This window comes from Cherax quadricarinatus, chromosome 36, assembly GCF_038502225.1.
Source record: "Cherax quadricarinatus isolate ZL_2023a chromosome 36, ASM3850222v1, whole genome shotgun sequence".
Taxonomy (NCBI): Eukaryota; Metazoa; Arthropoda; class Malacostraca; order Decapoda; family Parastacidae; genus Cherax; species Cherax quadricarinatus.
The window spans coordinates 16,200,839-16,217,820 of NC_091327.1; the positions used below are offsets into that span (position 1 = coordinate 16,200,839).

General features: G+C 39.6%; 1 protein-coding gene across 2 annotated transcripts in view; it reads right to left on the minus strand.

Annotated features, from left to right (window-relative positions):
* The window catches only part of LOC128691404 (homeotic protein ultrabithorax-like), a 1,565,881-nt gene extending 1,552,727 nt beyond the window's left edge, over window positions 1-13,154 (minus strand). For both annotated transcript variants that reach the window (XM_070091535.1, XM_070091530.1), the window contains exon 1: window positions 13,045-13,154. The gene's annotated coding sequence lies outside the window, so the exon portion shown is untranslated. The remainder of the gene's footprint in view (window positions 1-13,044) is intronic.
* Between the last annotated feature and the right edge of the window lie 3,828 nt (window positions 13,155-16,982).

Sequence of the window (16,982 nt, forward strand, 5' to 3'; positions counted from 1 at the left end):
GTATTACTTGTCAATAAGTAATTTTTTTTTCGAAAAAAAAAAATAGCTGACTTGAGATCAGTATTGGTGTGTTTGTGTGTGTGTGCGTGTATGTGAGTAAGTGTTAGTTAGTTACCATTTTGTCCTAGGCACATGTCGATTAGACACTAGGCCTGTTTTATCGGTGTGTGTGTGTGTGTGTGTGTGTGTGTGTGTGTGTGTGTGTGTGTGTGTGTGTGTGTGTGTGTGTGTGTGTGTGTGTGTGTGCGCCTGTGTGTGTGTGTGTGTGTGTGTGTGTGTGTGTGTGTGTGTGTGTGTGTGTGTGTGCGCCTGTGTGTGTGTGTGTGTGTGTGTGTGTGTGTGTGTGTGTGTGTGTGTGTGTGTGTGTGTGTGTGTGTGTGTGTGTCTGTCTGTGTGTGTGTACTCACCTAGTTCACCTAGTTGAGGTTGCAGGGGTCGAGTCCAAGCTCCTGGCCCCGCCTCTTCACTGGTCGCTACTAGGTCACTCTCCCTGAACCATGAGCTTTATCGTACCTCTGCTTAAAGCTATGTATGGATCCTGCCTCCACTACATCGCTTCCCAAACTATTCCACTTCCTGACTACTCTGTGGCTGAAGAAATACTTCCTAACATCCCTGTGATTCATCTGTGTCTTCAACTTTCAACTGTGTCCCCTTGTTGCTGTATCCCATCTCTGGTACATTCTGTCTTTGTCCACCTTGTCAATTCCTCTAAGTATTTTGTATGTCGTTATCATGTCCCCCCTATCTGGAATAGTGTGTGTGTGTGTGTGTGTGTACTCGCCTAATTGTACTCACCTAATTGTGGTTGCAGGGGTCGCGACTCAGCTCCTGGCCCCGCCTCTTCACTGATCGCTACTAGGTCCTCTCCCTCTCTGCTATGTATGTATGTGTGTGGGCTTGTATGTTTGTGTGCCTATGTGTGTTTGTGAAGTGTATGTATGTGTGTTTGTATGTATATATGTGTGTGTAAGTATTTGTATGTGTGAGTGTTAGCAGATTTATAAATGTGGGTGTATGTGCATATGTGTGTACTCACCTATTTGTGGTTACAGGGGTCGACTCAACTCCTGGCCCCTCCTCTTCGCTGATGTATGTGTGTGTGTGTGTGTGTGTGTGTGTGTATGTGTGTGTGTGTGTGTGTGTGTGTGTGTGTGTGTGTGTGTGTGTGTGTGTGTGTGTGTATGTGTGTGTGTGTGTGTGTGTGTGTGTGTGTGTGTGTGTGTGTGTGTGTGTGTGTGTGTGTGTGTGTGTGTGTTTGTGTGTGTGTGTGTGGCCTTTCCAAAACTTTATTTCTATTAAAGGCTATTTAATAGCATAATAGGCCTTTTTACTCACCTTTTAATGATTACTGTTATAAGATAAAATACCTTTTGTAATGTAATGTACAATTTGTTTAAATGTAATGTTTATATAAAAAAAATATGATCCAACTGTTGTATAATGCAAATTTTAATAATGTAATTGCAATTTTTAATTAGGTATATCATGGCAGTCTTTACTATAAATATTTAGTACTATTTTAGATAGATTTTTTGTGTTATAGCTATTATTAAGAGTTATGTTTAATGATAGAACTTTCTGAAAATTATTCTCATGTTATTCAACTTCTTAACTATAATATTCTATTTTGGCTTCCTTCGAAGGAGAGGGGGTGTCTTGATGCTGGTGAGGGGGGGTTCTTGATCCTAGGTTTTAGAACTACCAATCCCCCTGATGGCACCTGATTACCTCTCATTCACCAAGGCGCTTCATGATCCCTTAAGGGTTTAGAACTTTCCAGTGAATATGAGAATAATCATTTGCCTATGAATTTTTCCTGTCTCTCTTCACTCTTCCGAATCATCTCAAACTTCAAGAAAGTTTCACTTTCTTGCATATTCTAAACTTCCATATTATTATATTTCGGAATTTGATTAAATTTTCATTAATGTTTATGATAATTTGTGGTGTGAAAATAAAGCAAATATGAAAATATAAGATGGAATGATTCAAGGAGTGTCAGAGAGGTTATTAAAATGGTTTGGGTATAAGAGAAATGTTGATTAGGAGAGTGTACAAACCCGGAGTGAATGAAAGATGGTTTGTAAGACGTCCAAGAATATATATATATATATATATATATATATATATATATATATATATATATATATATATATATATATATATATATATATATATATATATATATATATATATATATATATATATATATATATATATATATATATATATGCAAGGAATTCGCAAGAGCAGGCGAAATATACACAAACACCGATCTCTGGCTGAGATCAGTGTTTGTGTATATTTAACAATGCATTGTTAAAATCTCTAGTAAGGCTGATGCATGCAGGGGATGAGAAGAAAAGCTGTAAGCCTTCTCCTTGAAAGCTGGCTGCCTTGGATCAACGTGTAGCACAAGCTGCACGCCAAGGTATTGTCCAGTGTGGGTAGATTGGTATAGCACTACGTACCTTGTTCCAAGGTTCGTAGGTTCGAGTCTCCTTCAGCCAGAGATCAGATTATATATATATATATATATATATATATATATATATATATATATATATATATATATATATATATATATATATATATGTATGTATGTATGTATGTATGTATGTATGTATGTATGTATGTATGTATGTATGTATGTATGTATGTATGTATGTATGTATGTATGTATGTATGTATGTAGTCAAATATTTTATCTGCAATAGTTCGGCTCCCGGATCACACCTAGTTGCCGCCCTTTCTCATGGCGCTGCCTGACCCCAACGGGTTTAGCGTTACCAGCAAAATACAATATAACAATCAGCACCATAAACGAAGTTTTTATTTCCGTTAACCTCCAATTGCGTTCACTAAACCGTGGAGGATTACGCTCAACCCACTGTCAGACACGCCGCGAGCATGTAAAACGCAAATACGTGGCAAAATTGACGTTTCCAGGTAGTCTCCTAATAATTTGAATAAGCCATTACATCACACACACGTCGAGGTATTAATAACAACTTCCATAACAAATGAATCTCGTTGATGAATTGACGGATGTCACGATCACTCAGTGTGACACATTTTGCGTGTTGTGGTGTCTCTGATGCGCAGATATTTTAGGAGGTCTCATAATATATGTTACATACTCATTTTACTCTGAGTTAGTCTAGTGTTACATGGCACTTAAATGTTAGATTACTTCTTTGACGATATATATGTATATATATATATATATATATATATATATGTGTGTGTGTGTGTGTGTGTGTGTGTGTGTGTGTGTGTGTGTGTGTGTGTGTGTGTGTGTGTGTGTGTGTGTGTGTGTGTGTGTGTGTGTGTGTGTGTGTGTGTGTGTGTGTGTGTGTGTGTGAGAGTTAGTGTGTATGATTTCTAAAAATTTTCTCAAAGGTGATAAGAATTTTCACTGGGGCTGCTGTCTTTCCCCCACCTTTTACTTCACTGTCCTTCTCCCTGAGAGAAAGATAGGCATGGAGAGGCTGACAACATCGTCAAGCGAAGCTCTGCAACAACCGAGGATATTCAACAATAAGAAATCCGACCAAACTATGCAGATCCGAATGAGGCCTGAAGCTTTTGGATGGAACTGCCTTGCATTCCTAGACAGATTGCTGGCAGGTGGCGTGGGAGTACACATGCACATCCACACTCCCTGACACCTACTATATCTTCAGTGCAGCAGGGATAAAAGGGACACATCTACCAGCCTCAATACCAAAAGTCCAGAAAATAAAGTAAACATTCTCATCATTACATGATCGTTCCGATCGGCTCAGAGACCCTCGGCTCATGAGAAGAGAGAGCATTCCAGTCCCTGAAGAAGTTAAACTTATGATTCATCAGAAAATCTAATGATTCCAGAGCAGTTAGCTTTTTGCTCCTGCGTCTCAGTGATGCACTTCAGGTGGTTAATGCTTGCTGTATGTTGGGTGCACAACCCAGCACAGAGAAGTTGAGTGAACTATTTGGGCTGTATTGATAAAAGGATGCTTTTTGTACTATGTTACCTAATTGAATCTTAATGTATATGCATAAAGAATAAGAGGTTGCAGAAGAAAAACATTGAAATAGCTTCAAGAAGAAATACCATTTTATTCCTTGAATTCATTATATTACTTTTCTTAGGCTATATAGGTGTGTTCATTGATTGCCCATTTAGTAGACCATTGTCTCTCTCTCTCTTTATATATATATATATATATATATATATATATATATATATATATATATATATATATATATATATATATATATATATATATATATATATATATATGTATATATATATATATATATATATATATATATATATGTATATATATATATATATATATATATATATATATATATATATATATATATATATATATATATATATATATATATATATATGTATATATATATATATATACACATATATATATATTTTTTTTTTTTTTTTTTTTCAAAAAGTCGGCCGTCTCCCACCGAGGCAGGGTGACCCAAAAAAGAAAGAAAATCCCCAAAAAGAAAATACTTTCATCATCATTCAACACTTTCACCACACTCACACATTATCACTGTTTTTGCAGAGGTGCTCAGAATACAACAGTCTAGAAGCATACACATATAAAGATACACAACATATCCCTCCAAACTGCCAATATCGCAAACCCCTCCTTTAAAGTGCAGGCATTGTACTTCCCATTTCCAGGACTCAAGTCCGACTATATGAAAATAACCGGTTTCCCTGAATCCCTTCACTAAATATTACCCTGCTCACACTCCAACAGATCGTCAGGTCCCAAGTACCATTCGTCTCCATTCACTCCTATCTAACACGCTCACGCACGCTTGCTGGAAGTCCAATCCCCTCGCCCACAAAACCTCCTTTACCCCCTCTCTCCAACCCTTTCGAGGACGACCCCTACCCCGCCTTCCTTCCCCTACAGATTTATATGCTTTCCATGTCATTCTACTTTGATCCATTCTCTCTAAATGACCAAACCACCTCAACAACCCCTCTTCTGCCCTCTGACTAATACTTTTATTAACTCCACACCTTCTCCTAATTTCCACACTCCGAATTTTCTGCATAATATTTACACCACACATTGCCCTTAAACAGGACATCTCCACTGCCTCCAACCGTCTCCTCGCTGCTGCATTTACCACCCAAGCTTCGCACCCATATAAAAGTGTTGGTACTACTATACTTTCATACATTCCCTTCTTTGCCTCCATAGATAACGTTTTTTGACTCCACATATACCTCAACGCACCACTCACCTTTTTTCCCTCATCAATTCTATGATTAACCTCATCCTTCATAAATCCATCCGCCGACACGTCAACTCCCAAGTATCTGAAAACATTCACTTCTTCCATACTCCTCCTCCCCAATTTGATATCCAATTTTTCTTTATCTAAATCATTTGACACCCTCATCACCTTACTCTTTTCTATGTTCACTTTCAGCTTTCTACCTTTACACACATTCCCAAACTCATCCACTAACCTTTGCAATTTTTCTTTAGAATCTCCCATAAGCACAGTATCATCAGCAAAAAGTAACTGTGTCAATTCCCATTTTGAATTTGATTCCCCAAAATTTAATCCCACCCCTCTCCCGAACACCCTAGCATTTACTTCCTTTATATATATATATATATATATATATATATATATATATATATATATATATATATATATATATATATATATATATATATATATATATATATAAATATATATACACACACACATATACAGAGCAATGAAACCACGAAACAAGCGCTGTTGAATCAGGATTCGACCCCACAACACATTGTCCCGCCTCAAGAGACAACACAACGTACGTGTCATCCTGTCCACTACGTCATCGATCCTACAAATAACATGAGCCTAGCGAACTAGACTTGTTTCATGTTGCGAGGACACTCGTGGCAGTGGATGTTCAAAGATTAATTTCAGCCTCCTCCTCTTTGAATACCCACCTCAACAAGCAGTCTATATAGCAACGAAACCACGAAACAAGTGACTGCCGCAGTTTCGTGGATAAGGTGACACGTACGTTGTGTTGTCTCTTAAGGCAGGACAATGTGTTGTGGGGTCGAATCCTGGCCTGCCGCAATTTGGTAAATGATTCAGTACCACTTGTTTCGTGGTTTCATTGTTATATAGACTGTTTGTTGAGGCGCGTATTCAAACAGGAAGAGGCTGAAATTAATCCTTGAACATCCACAGAGGAGTAGAGAGGGACTTGAACTATGGTCCACGCGGGTAATAAGTTCAACACTGTACCATTTAAACCACTGATGTTACAACAGAATATTACTACCATCAGCAATCTCATGGCTTGGTTTTACGAGCCGCCACCAACTGTAACTCTGCTGTCTCATCCCGTACTCCAGAAGCTTTCTTGGTACATCTGGTTTCATACCCCTCAAGGCCATATTGTCTATAAACATAGGTCACAATGGACTACACTCAGATTCTGTTTATTCGTTTGACAGTCGTTCAGTAAGATTTTCCTTGAGATTAGATAGTTGATGGCCTTGAAGGTGTATGAGAATAAATGTATCAAGACAGCTTCTTCCTCAGATTTGATCAGATTCAAATCTGAATCTGATATACTCTCACAAGGAAGGGACTCATGCAACCACTGCAGATATTTTCTAGTCATTTTTAAATAGACCATTCTTGGATTTTATTTCTGCGAGATAAGGAAACCTTCTCTGATATGTCCTTCTTAGAAGAAAGTTGGCAATGCAGTTGGAGTATAAACATGTAGACACACATCTGTCAGTTTTATATGTAAACTGTGTTTAAAAGGCGATGCATTTTATAAACAGAGTGATGCCCAGACTTATGGGGGTCGTAGATGCAAATGTACCAGTTTCCTGACGCAGTTAATAAACTTGTTAAAGGTGAGATTCTGAGACATAATTGAAGAATTACTCTTTTGGTCAGCATCACACCATTATACATATAACGTGTTCCGAGAGTTTTTCTACTCACAGATTCCAGCCATGGACCAGGCTCATCTGGTACTTGGCTGGTCAACCAGGCTGTTGCTGTTTGTGGCCCGTAGCCTCACATATCCATCACAGCCTGTTTGATCTGGTACCTGAGGGTGGGATTTGTGAAAAGAACACTTCGCTTTGATTTTGGGTTGTGTACATTATACGCAAATAATTCGCACCATTTACTATAAGTCACACTTCGTGGCTCGTAAATGGCCCAAGTGGAAACAAAACGTCGTCGTAAGGTTTATCTCTCCCATATGCGGTTTATTTGTTCATTGTTCCAGTGACGGTAGTGAGCCTTTTTGTTCTTTTCAGTACACTGTAATTTGCCAGTTTTATTAAACAAATTGGTGACCATGTATTACCTAGAGAACACCTTTTCTGAGAGGCTTCAAACCCTACGTGCTAGTGTCTCTTATTAAGATATATTTTTGGATCGATATTGGACTTTTCAGGTAGTGATTTGTCATTTTTCATCAAAGAAATTGGCAAAATATAAAAATTGCTATAATTTGAGAATAACTCTTCCGATTGGCTTCAAAACTTCAACGCCAATTACTGAGGAATGCAACTTCAGATCGGCTTCAGATTGAGAGTGCTGGTGTGTTTTGTGACATTGGTTTCTGTGAGGTAAGTAAAGAATGTCTCTTCCGATTATCTTTAAACTTTCAAAGTTTATGTATCTTAGTGGAAGGTTCGAAATGGTTTTGGTCTGTTCAGGAGCCAATTTTTATTGAAAAGTTGGAATCCTAATTTCCAGGTGATAATATAGGAAAGCCTCTTCTGATTGGCTGCAAATTTTCAATGGTAATATTTACCTGCCATAGAAACCAGTTCTATATTCTGTTTGTGTTTTTAGTGTATCTAGGTAGAGCTTATGAGACACAGGGAAACGTTTCCTGGATAGCACAGCGACCGAAAAATAGTTTCTTTTTGTCATGACGTGAAAATGAATGACAGAAAAATCGCCATTTGACAAAGATAAAATAATTTTTTTTGTGGTCGATATAATTCATAGAATCAAGAGTGAAGGTCATCCAGACGTGATGAAGACATAATTTAGAAGCAACGCTGACACTCGTGTCCTGAGGCTCCTTCCTTCAACAATACTAATTACGTCCTTAAATTGTGTATCTTGAAGATATTCTGACCGCCACTACTACCACCACCACCACCACTACCACCACTATAACTACCACCACCACCACCACCACTACCACTACCACAATCACCACCACCATTACCACTTCCACTACCACTACCACTACCACAACCACCACCACCACTACCACTACCACTACCACTACCACCACCACTACCACTACCGCCACTACTACCACCACCACCACCACCACCACCACCACCACCACCATTACCACCATCACTACCATCAACACCACCACCACTGCAATTACCACCACCACCACTACCACTACCACTACCGCAACCACCACCACCACTACCACTACCGCCACCACTACCACCACCACCACTACCACAACCACTACCACCACCACCACCACCACCACCATTACCACCACCACTACCATCACCACCACCACCACCACTACCACCACCACTACCACCACTACCACCACCACCACCACTACCACTTCCACTACCACTACCACAACCACCGCCACCACCACCACCACCATCACCACCACAACCACCACCACCACTACCACCACTACTATCTTCACCACTACCACCACTAATGCTACCACCACCACCACTATTACCAACACCACCACCACTACTACCTCCACCACCACCAATACCACCACCACCACCACCACTACCACTACCACCACCCCCACCACCAATACTACCACCACCACCACTACTATCAACACCACCACCACCACCACCACCACCACCACCACCACCACTACTACCTCCAACACCCACCACCAATACCACAACCACCACCACCACCACTACCACTACCACCACCACTACCACCACTCTTACACTACCACCACTACCACCACCACTACCACCACCACCACCACCACCACCACCACTACCCCCACCTCTACCATCACTACCACCACCACTACCACCACCACCACCACCACAACCACTACCACCACCACCAATACCACCACCACCATTACCACCACCCCCACTATCACCACCATTATCACTACCACCACCCTTACTCCCCCTCTTACACTACCACCACCACCACTAACACCACAACTTCCACCCCTACCACCACACCACCACCCTTACTCCCCCTCTTACACTACCATCATCATCACCACCACTACCACCCCTACCACCCCTACCACCACCACCACCACCACCCAGATCACCACCACCTCCACTACCACCCCTACCACCACCACCATCACTACTAGCCCTACCACCACCACTACCACCCCTACCACCATCACCACCACCACCACCACCACCACCACTACCACCACTACCACCACTACCACCACCACCACCACTACCACCCCTATCACCACCACCACTACCACCACCACCACCACTACCACCCCTACCACCACCACAACCACCCAGATCACCACCACCATTACTACCACCCCTACCACCACCCCCACCCTTACTCCCTCCTCTTACACCCCCACCCCACCACCACTATCACCCTTACCACCACCACCACCCAGACCACCACCCAGACCACCACCCAGACCACCACCCAGACCACCACCCAGACCACCACCCAGACCACCATCCAGACCACCACTCAGACCACCACCCAGACCACTACCCAGACCACCACCCAGACCGCCACCATCACCATCACCACCCACAGCACAACCCAGACCACCACCATCACTCCCCTCACACCATCCTCTAACACCACCACCACCACCACCACCACTCTTACTCCAGCCTCTTACTCCAGCCTCTTACACCACCACCACCACTACCCTTCCACCAGTCACTTACACCTCCATCACCACAACCCCCCTTCTATCATCACCTCAACCACAACCCCCCGCTCTCACTCCACTACCACCATAGCCCCCTTCTTCACATCATCACGACGACTCCCATCTCACGCAACCATCATAACAACACCCCCGACTCACACTATCATCACAACCCCCCCCTCACACCATCAATATAGCAATACTCTTACACCACCTCCAACATAACCCCCTAACGTTACTATCACCACAACCTCCTCTTACACCACCCTCTCAACAACAACTCCCTCACACTACTACCACAAAAATAACCTCCCCCTCACACTATCATTACCACAACAATAATCTTCCCTCACACTATCACCACCACAACAATAACCTCCCTTCAGCTTATTCCCACCACAACAATAACCTCCTCTCACACTATCACCACCAAGCAATAACCTCCCTTCACACTATCACCACCAAACAATAACCTCCCCCTCACACTTTCACCACCACAACAATAACTTCCCCTCACACTATCACCATCAAACAATAACCTCCCCTCACACTATCACCACCAAACAATAACCTCCCCTCACACTATCACCACCACAACAATAACCTCCCCTCACACTATCACCACAACAATATAACCTCCCCTAACACTATCATCATCACAACAATAACCTCCCCTCACACTATCACCAGCACAACAATCCTCTCACACCTCTACCAAACCAACTAACTCTCTCACACCACAACACAGTAACAACCCCTCACACTTTCCCCTAACATCTCCCTCACACTACCACCACCACAATCCCCATACTACTACAACCGCTCACACTATCTCAGCCACTCACAGAAACACAACCAATCACACTCCTACAACCACTCCCATTACCACAAACACTCACACTACCACAGCCACGACACCACTACAACCACTCCCACTACCATATCCACTAAAAACTATCACAAGAACTCACACAACTACTACCACTCACACTACAACAGCCACTCTGCCACAACCACCCACTTCCACAACTCCATTTACCATAACCCACACTACTACAACCCACCCACAACCCCAAACATCCACTATCACAGCCTCCCTCTTCTACCACAATTATCACCCCTCCCCCTACCACAATCTCCCTTTCCCTCCTATTCCCCAAACCCCGGCCCACAATGTTGTACAAAAGATGCGTATCTATGAGAGTCGAAGTAGGGGAAACAGCATTAAGAAACTGCACCAATGGTGCTAGTGTTGAATTATTTAGCAATAAGAGTCAATAAAAGCCACAGTAATAATTGAGAAAACGTGTCTTTCATGGTCTTTCTCAGATTCAGAATTAGCTAACTAGAATCCACTCCAATTATGCTCGAAATTACAGCCTTTAAGATTATGAAGCCGGACAAGCTAATTTGGAGAATCGTCCGCGGAAGATCGTAGCAAGCACCGCTGGGCCGTAAGGGTCATTCCTACCACTCATAACTACCTGTTCCTCGCGCTTGTGGGAACCCGTTTTTTGCTCTCTTCTTGACCCGAAATCTTGTCGAATCTCCTTAAGAATACAGACCTCACTTTGTGTCTAATTATACAAGCAAGTGCATAGGGCGCTTTCCCGTATTTGGCAATGGTCAGTGGACTCCAGGTGTGTTTCCGACCTCCTTAATATCAGTGGAGGCCCTCGCGTAGACTGGACCAAAATACACTTTCTGTTTGGCTTAATAAAAAAACGAAGTATATTTTTTTCTTCTCCCAGTTTCCAAAAGGATAATTGCAGTCTCCATTAATATGAGATATGAATAATTAAAATAGCGGTAAAATTTTATTGCACTGTTATTGCTGTCCAATCTCATTTATTCGGGCAAGTTTGGTTGGGTTCTAAGACAAGGCCGGTTTACCCGAATATTCGAAGTCGGGGAGACTACACACCCTTGTGATATATACATACACATAGCCATTAATTTCTGCAAAGTTCGGATAAATAAATACAAAGTAGGGAGGGCAGGAGGAGGAAATGGGACATAAGGATAAAGAGAGAGAAGATATATAGAGGGAAGGAGAAGGAGAGGGATGGCAGGCAAGGCCGTCCCTGCAGCATAGGGACATTGATAAAGGTGTATGAGAGTTGTTGGGAGCGGCCAACATACCCTAACTTGCAAACTGCACTCGCATAGTTCTGCAGCTGCAACACAGCACTTATGGCGCAGGCAAATGTGCGATACCGCTGGGATAGATAAATTCTAAATTTATTTCATGTGTTTCCTCTACCGCTGCGCCGCCTTTAAATATTCATCAATTTATTCTCTGGTTATCCGAAGCCGTAGCTTTGACCAGGCCCGCTAGTGGAATGTTAATCCAAGTTTGTCGCAATGTGGCTATGAACATGTTAGAGCACGTTACGCTCATACACTCTCCTTCACCCTCCTCCTCATCCTCTTCCTCCTCCACTTCATCTTTTCTCTCTCTCTCTCATCTGCCTCCTCCTCCTCCTCCTCCTCCTCCACCTCGGGCTGCCTGCCGCTGTTCTATGCCTTCCACTCCATCCAAAGGCCTCTTGCTCCCACTGCTATCCACTCTCCTTGGGTGGTGACTCCTCCTCCTCCTCCTTCTCATTTGCTCCTTGTCTCCAAAGTTCACATGCTGATTACCGAACCAATTGGGACCCCTCCCCCCTTCTGCACAGGCAACCAAAACCCCCTCCCCCACGGGTCCCGGGTTCCCTCCCCCACCCTCCGCTCATACTTCATGAACGACAAAATTCCAACAATTGGGAGAGCGTGCTGGTAGGCATTCTGCACAGATGCTGCACATTCCGGCGACCAATTTGCCGACTTCCTTGACGTCAACACACTGTCTTGGGTCCAAAATACACGCTCGTCGCGCCTAAACCGCTGTCACATTAAAAAAACTAAATGTCACCTAGGCCTTACACCTTGGGCTTAACACTCGAGTGCGCAGGAGCATACCCAACCACGGCTACGGCAGCTTATTTTTTTACATACGTATAACTATAAAGAACACTCACAAAAAGATTTTCAATTCACTCCTAAAACTAGGTGGCAGTATTTTGGGATGAAACAAGTACCAAAAAGGGATCAGAAACCCGTGTACTTACGTTCCGCAAATAAAGGAGGGTAGAGTGTATGCAAGACCAACACAGAAGTAACCCTGCAAGAATTTTATTGCTCTCCGAGCGCCCGATTTTCCACCCGAGGGACGGACGAGGTGGGTGGCGGGCGGGCTCTTGCGCTGGTAACGTGCGTGGCTCGCAGAGGGCAGCACTGTTGAAGGGGGAGGAGCCTACTAACAGTGAACCTTGCTAGGCTCCCACCGTCGCCTCCCAACATCCCAGAGAGCACAGCCAGCCGTGAGGGAGATGCTCTCGCTGCTAATGCTTGTTTGCGGCGAATACACTAGTCTTCCCTCCTCTTTGCCTCTCTCTCTCCCTCTCTCTCTCTCTCACACTCTCTCTCTCCCTGTAGGCGGCTCCTACCCCTTAACTAATTTCTACATAATGCCAAAATGCATACATTAGATAGTCAAATCCTTCTGACCATTAGAAACATGTTTTTCGGAAATATCTCGAGAGGCTAAATGGGGCTGAACTCTCGCAAAATACGATAAAATAAGACCTCAGATATTACCTCCACGAGTCCTTGTGACAAACGGCGGACATATTTAGAGCTCTGTGTAAGCCCCGGGGCTCGTATAATTGTCTGAATAATTCTGATAGTATTCAAGGATCAGTCTGGCGAGTCCCGGACAATTTTGCTGCTCTTGTGCCAGACACAGGCCAAAAACGATACACGTCGCTCCGTGTCATTTCGTAAATGTCACGCCGCCATGACGACTGTTATTAGCGCCGTAATTATCCAGTTCTTACATCGCCGCCGCTGCTAAAGAGCATTAGGCATAACGGCGGAGAAGACGCCATTACGGCCGCTGCAATAATTCCCGAGCCAACTATGATTCAGTTTGATTACGGAGAAATAACGTAAAAGGTATCGGTGATAATTGCGCCCCACAACTCGCTCCGGCTATTGCACATAAGGGGACACTGGCAGTTATCGGCGTGTTTCTCACCAATGTTTAGAAAATGTTTTCATGTTGATTCTAAAAATTCAATGAGATGGGTGCAACGTTACGGTTAGAAATTAGTTTTATGAAAAATAAAACGAAAACAATTCACGTACGTATATATATATATATATATATATATATATATATATATATATATATATATATATATATATATATATATATATATATATATATTTTGCCTATTAGGCCGGTCTCAAAAATATTTTTTTACTGATTAATAGAAAGAAATTCATTAAAATTAATGTATTTTCTTTTTCATTTCTGGCCCAAACTTAACTTAGGAACCTCACCTAACCTAACCTAAATAACGTATTTTTTTTTTTACTGAGATCTACTAAATGTATAATAATACAGTTCAAAAATTATTTTTACTACTTAAAATAATGCTAATATTTATTTTTCAGTTAAGCTAAAATTGAATTTTCTAGATTTATCGAAAAACAAATATTCACTCTGCCTATTCCGGCAAAAAAAAAAAAAAAAAAAAAAAAAAACTTGACTTATAAGCCTAGCTCGCGTCGGGATACGTAAGATGACATTCATGAAGGCCAGTCTTCACTTTTCAGATTTTATTTACATTATCAGTATCGCTGTTTAGAGTATAACAATCACAGTCATCAGTATCACCATCACTACATGCATGATAATAATCATAAATATAATAATAACACTAACAATATTAAAAATAATTAAATAAAAATAATAATAGCAACATTTTATTATTACTCTTCTTAATACAATAGTTTTTATTACTAATTTTAATGAATATATATATATATATATATATATATATATATATATATATATATATATATATATATATATATATATATATATATATATTATTAAACTGAAGTTATTTTTATTATCTTTAAAACTGACAGTATATGTTATGGCAAATTATCTTTTGTTTTTATTTCTCGTTCATTAATGTATATTTCTGTATTACCTCTCTTATTAATTATTGTTGTTATAGTTATTATTATTATTATTATTATTATTATTATTATTATTTTAATTATTATAATCTTTATTATTATTATTATTATTATTATTATTATTATTATTATTATTATTATTATTATTATTATTATTATTATTATTATTATTATTGTCGTATTTATTATCACTATTATTATTATTTCGTTATTATTATCATTATTATTATTATTATTATTATTATTATTATTATTATTATTATTATTATACTAATATTATTACTCTCATTACTTTTACGAATATTATTACTAATAATTTCATAAATAATTATTATTATTTCCATATTATTATTATCATTATTTTTAATGTACTGGTATTTGCACTGTTTTTACAATAATAATGTTAAAATGATTGAAATATAAATTTAAGCAATATTATCTGTAATATTACATTAAAGTACCTCTTAAAAAATTTTTTATTTTTATCAATAATCTAAATAATTATTCTTATTGGTATTATAATTATTATTATTATTATTATTATTATTATTATTATTATTATTATTTACGTTTTAATTTATTGACAAATTAATTTTTGTTCCATAGGGATCATTTTCATTTTTTATATTATTTTCGTTGAGAATAAGTTCGCCCTTACAGCGGTAATAACCGCTGTTAAGAACCACTGATGTTACCAGACTGCTTTTCTGTGGAGGTGATCGCGCTACCTCGGCAGCATCGCTGGCTTTCACCGGTGAACAAGTCTCTGGAAATACGCGATGATGTGGTGGATATCGCTCATCGTTCCTTGATACCAGCGAAGGGCACTTTTGAGAGAGGTGCCTTTATACCAAGCGAAGGGATCTTGAAAAGAAGGAATTTAAAAAGCCACTTCTTGTTCTTTGTTGATTTAACGTGATTATCGTTTATTAGAAAGGGGATATGTGTACTTCCTTCTCTACGGGATCAGCGAATCTTCATAAATGTAAAAATAATAATAATATTATTAATAGGAGAGGATGCCTAAGTTTACTGAACTTGTCTACGGGATAGCGACCCCCGTCGCTAAAGTTCAGAGCGGCGGCCGCTATGGCCCATCGTCGCGGTATGACCCATTTGGCTTCATCGCTTCCTTGTGAATGTTACCATTTAACCCATCGTTTTATTTCAGGCAAAAAGTATCTCAATAAGTAATGTATCCTGCGAGTTGGCTCTAGGTTAAATTATTTTATTATTTTTTTTGTGCCTACTTCTGTGCCTGAACACATATTCGTATATTTATATATCAAAGAATCAAAGAACATATTGCGACTGGACGGGATTTGAACTCTAGTTTTCTTTGTGGCGTGGTAGCAGAAGGCTGCCTAGACGACTCAGATTCAAATCCCGACCAGTTGCAATACGCTTTTGCTTTAAACCACTTGTTTCCGTGGATGCCTTGACATATATATATATATATATATATATATATATATATATATATATATATATATATATATATATATATATATATATATATATATATATATATATATATATATATATATATATATATATATATATATATATATATATATATATATATATATATATATATATATACTGTATTTACATATATATTGTTATTGTTATTTTATAATAATTATTATTAATGTCATTATTATTATTATAACTATTAATATTATTATTATTATTATTATTATTATTATTATTATTATTATTATTATTATTATTATTATTATTATTATTATTATTATTATTATTATAACCGTTATTAGTACGGTATAATATTAATAGTAGAAGTAATAGTAGTAGTAGTAATAGCAGGAGAAGCAACAGCACAACATTTACAGGAAAACAGAAAACATAATGTGTACGCAGGTTTGATCCAGGGAAGGTAATACGCTAGTCATTTATTTTCTGATTGTTATATATTTTATAATCTATTATCGTTTTTATATATTGCTAGATGGATTTTACTTAGCATTTCTAACATGTCTCAAAAAAAAAAAAT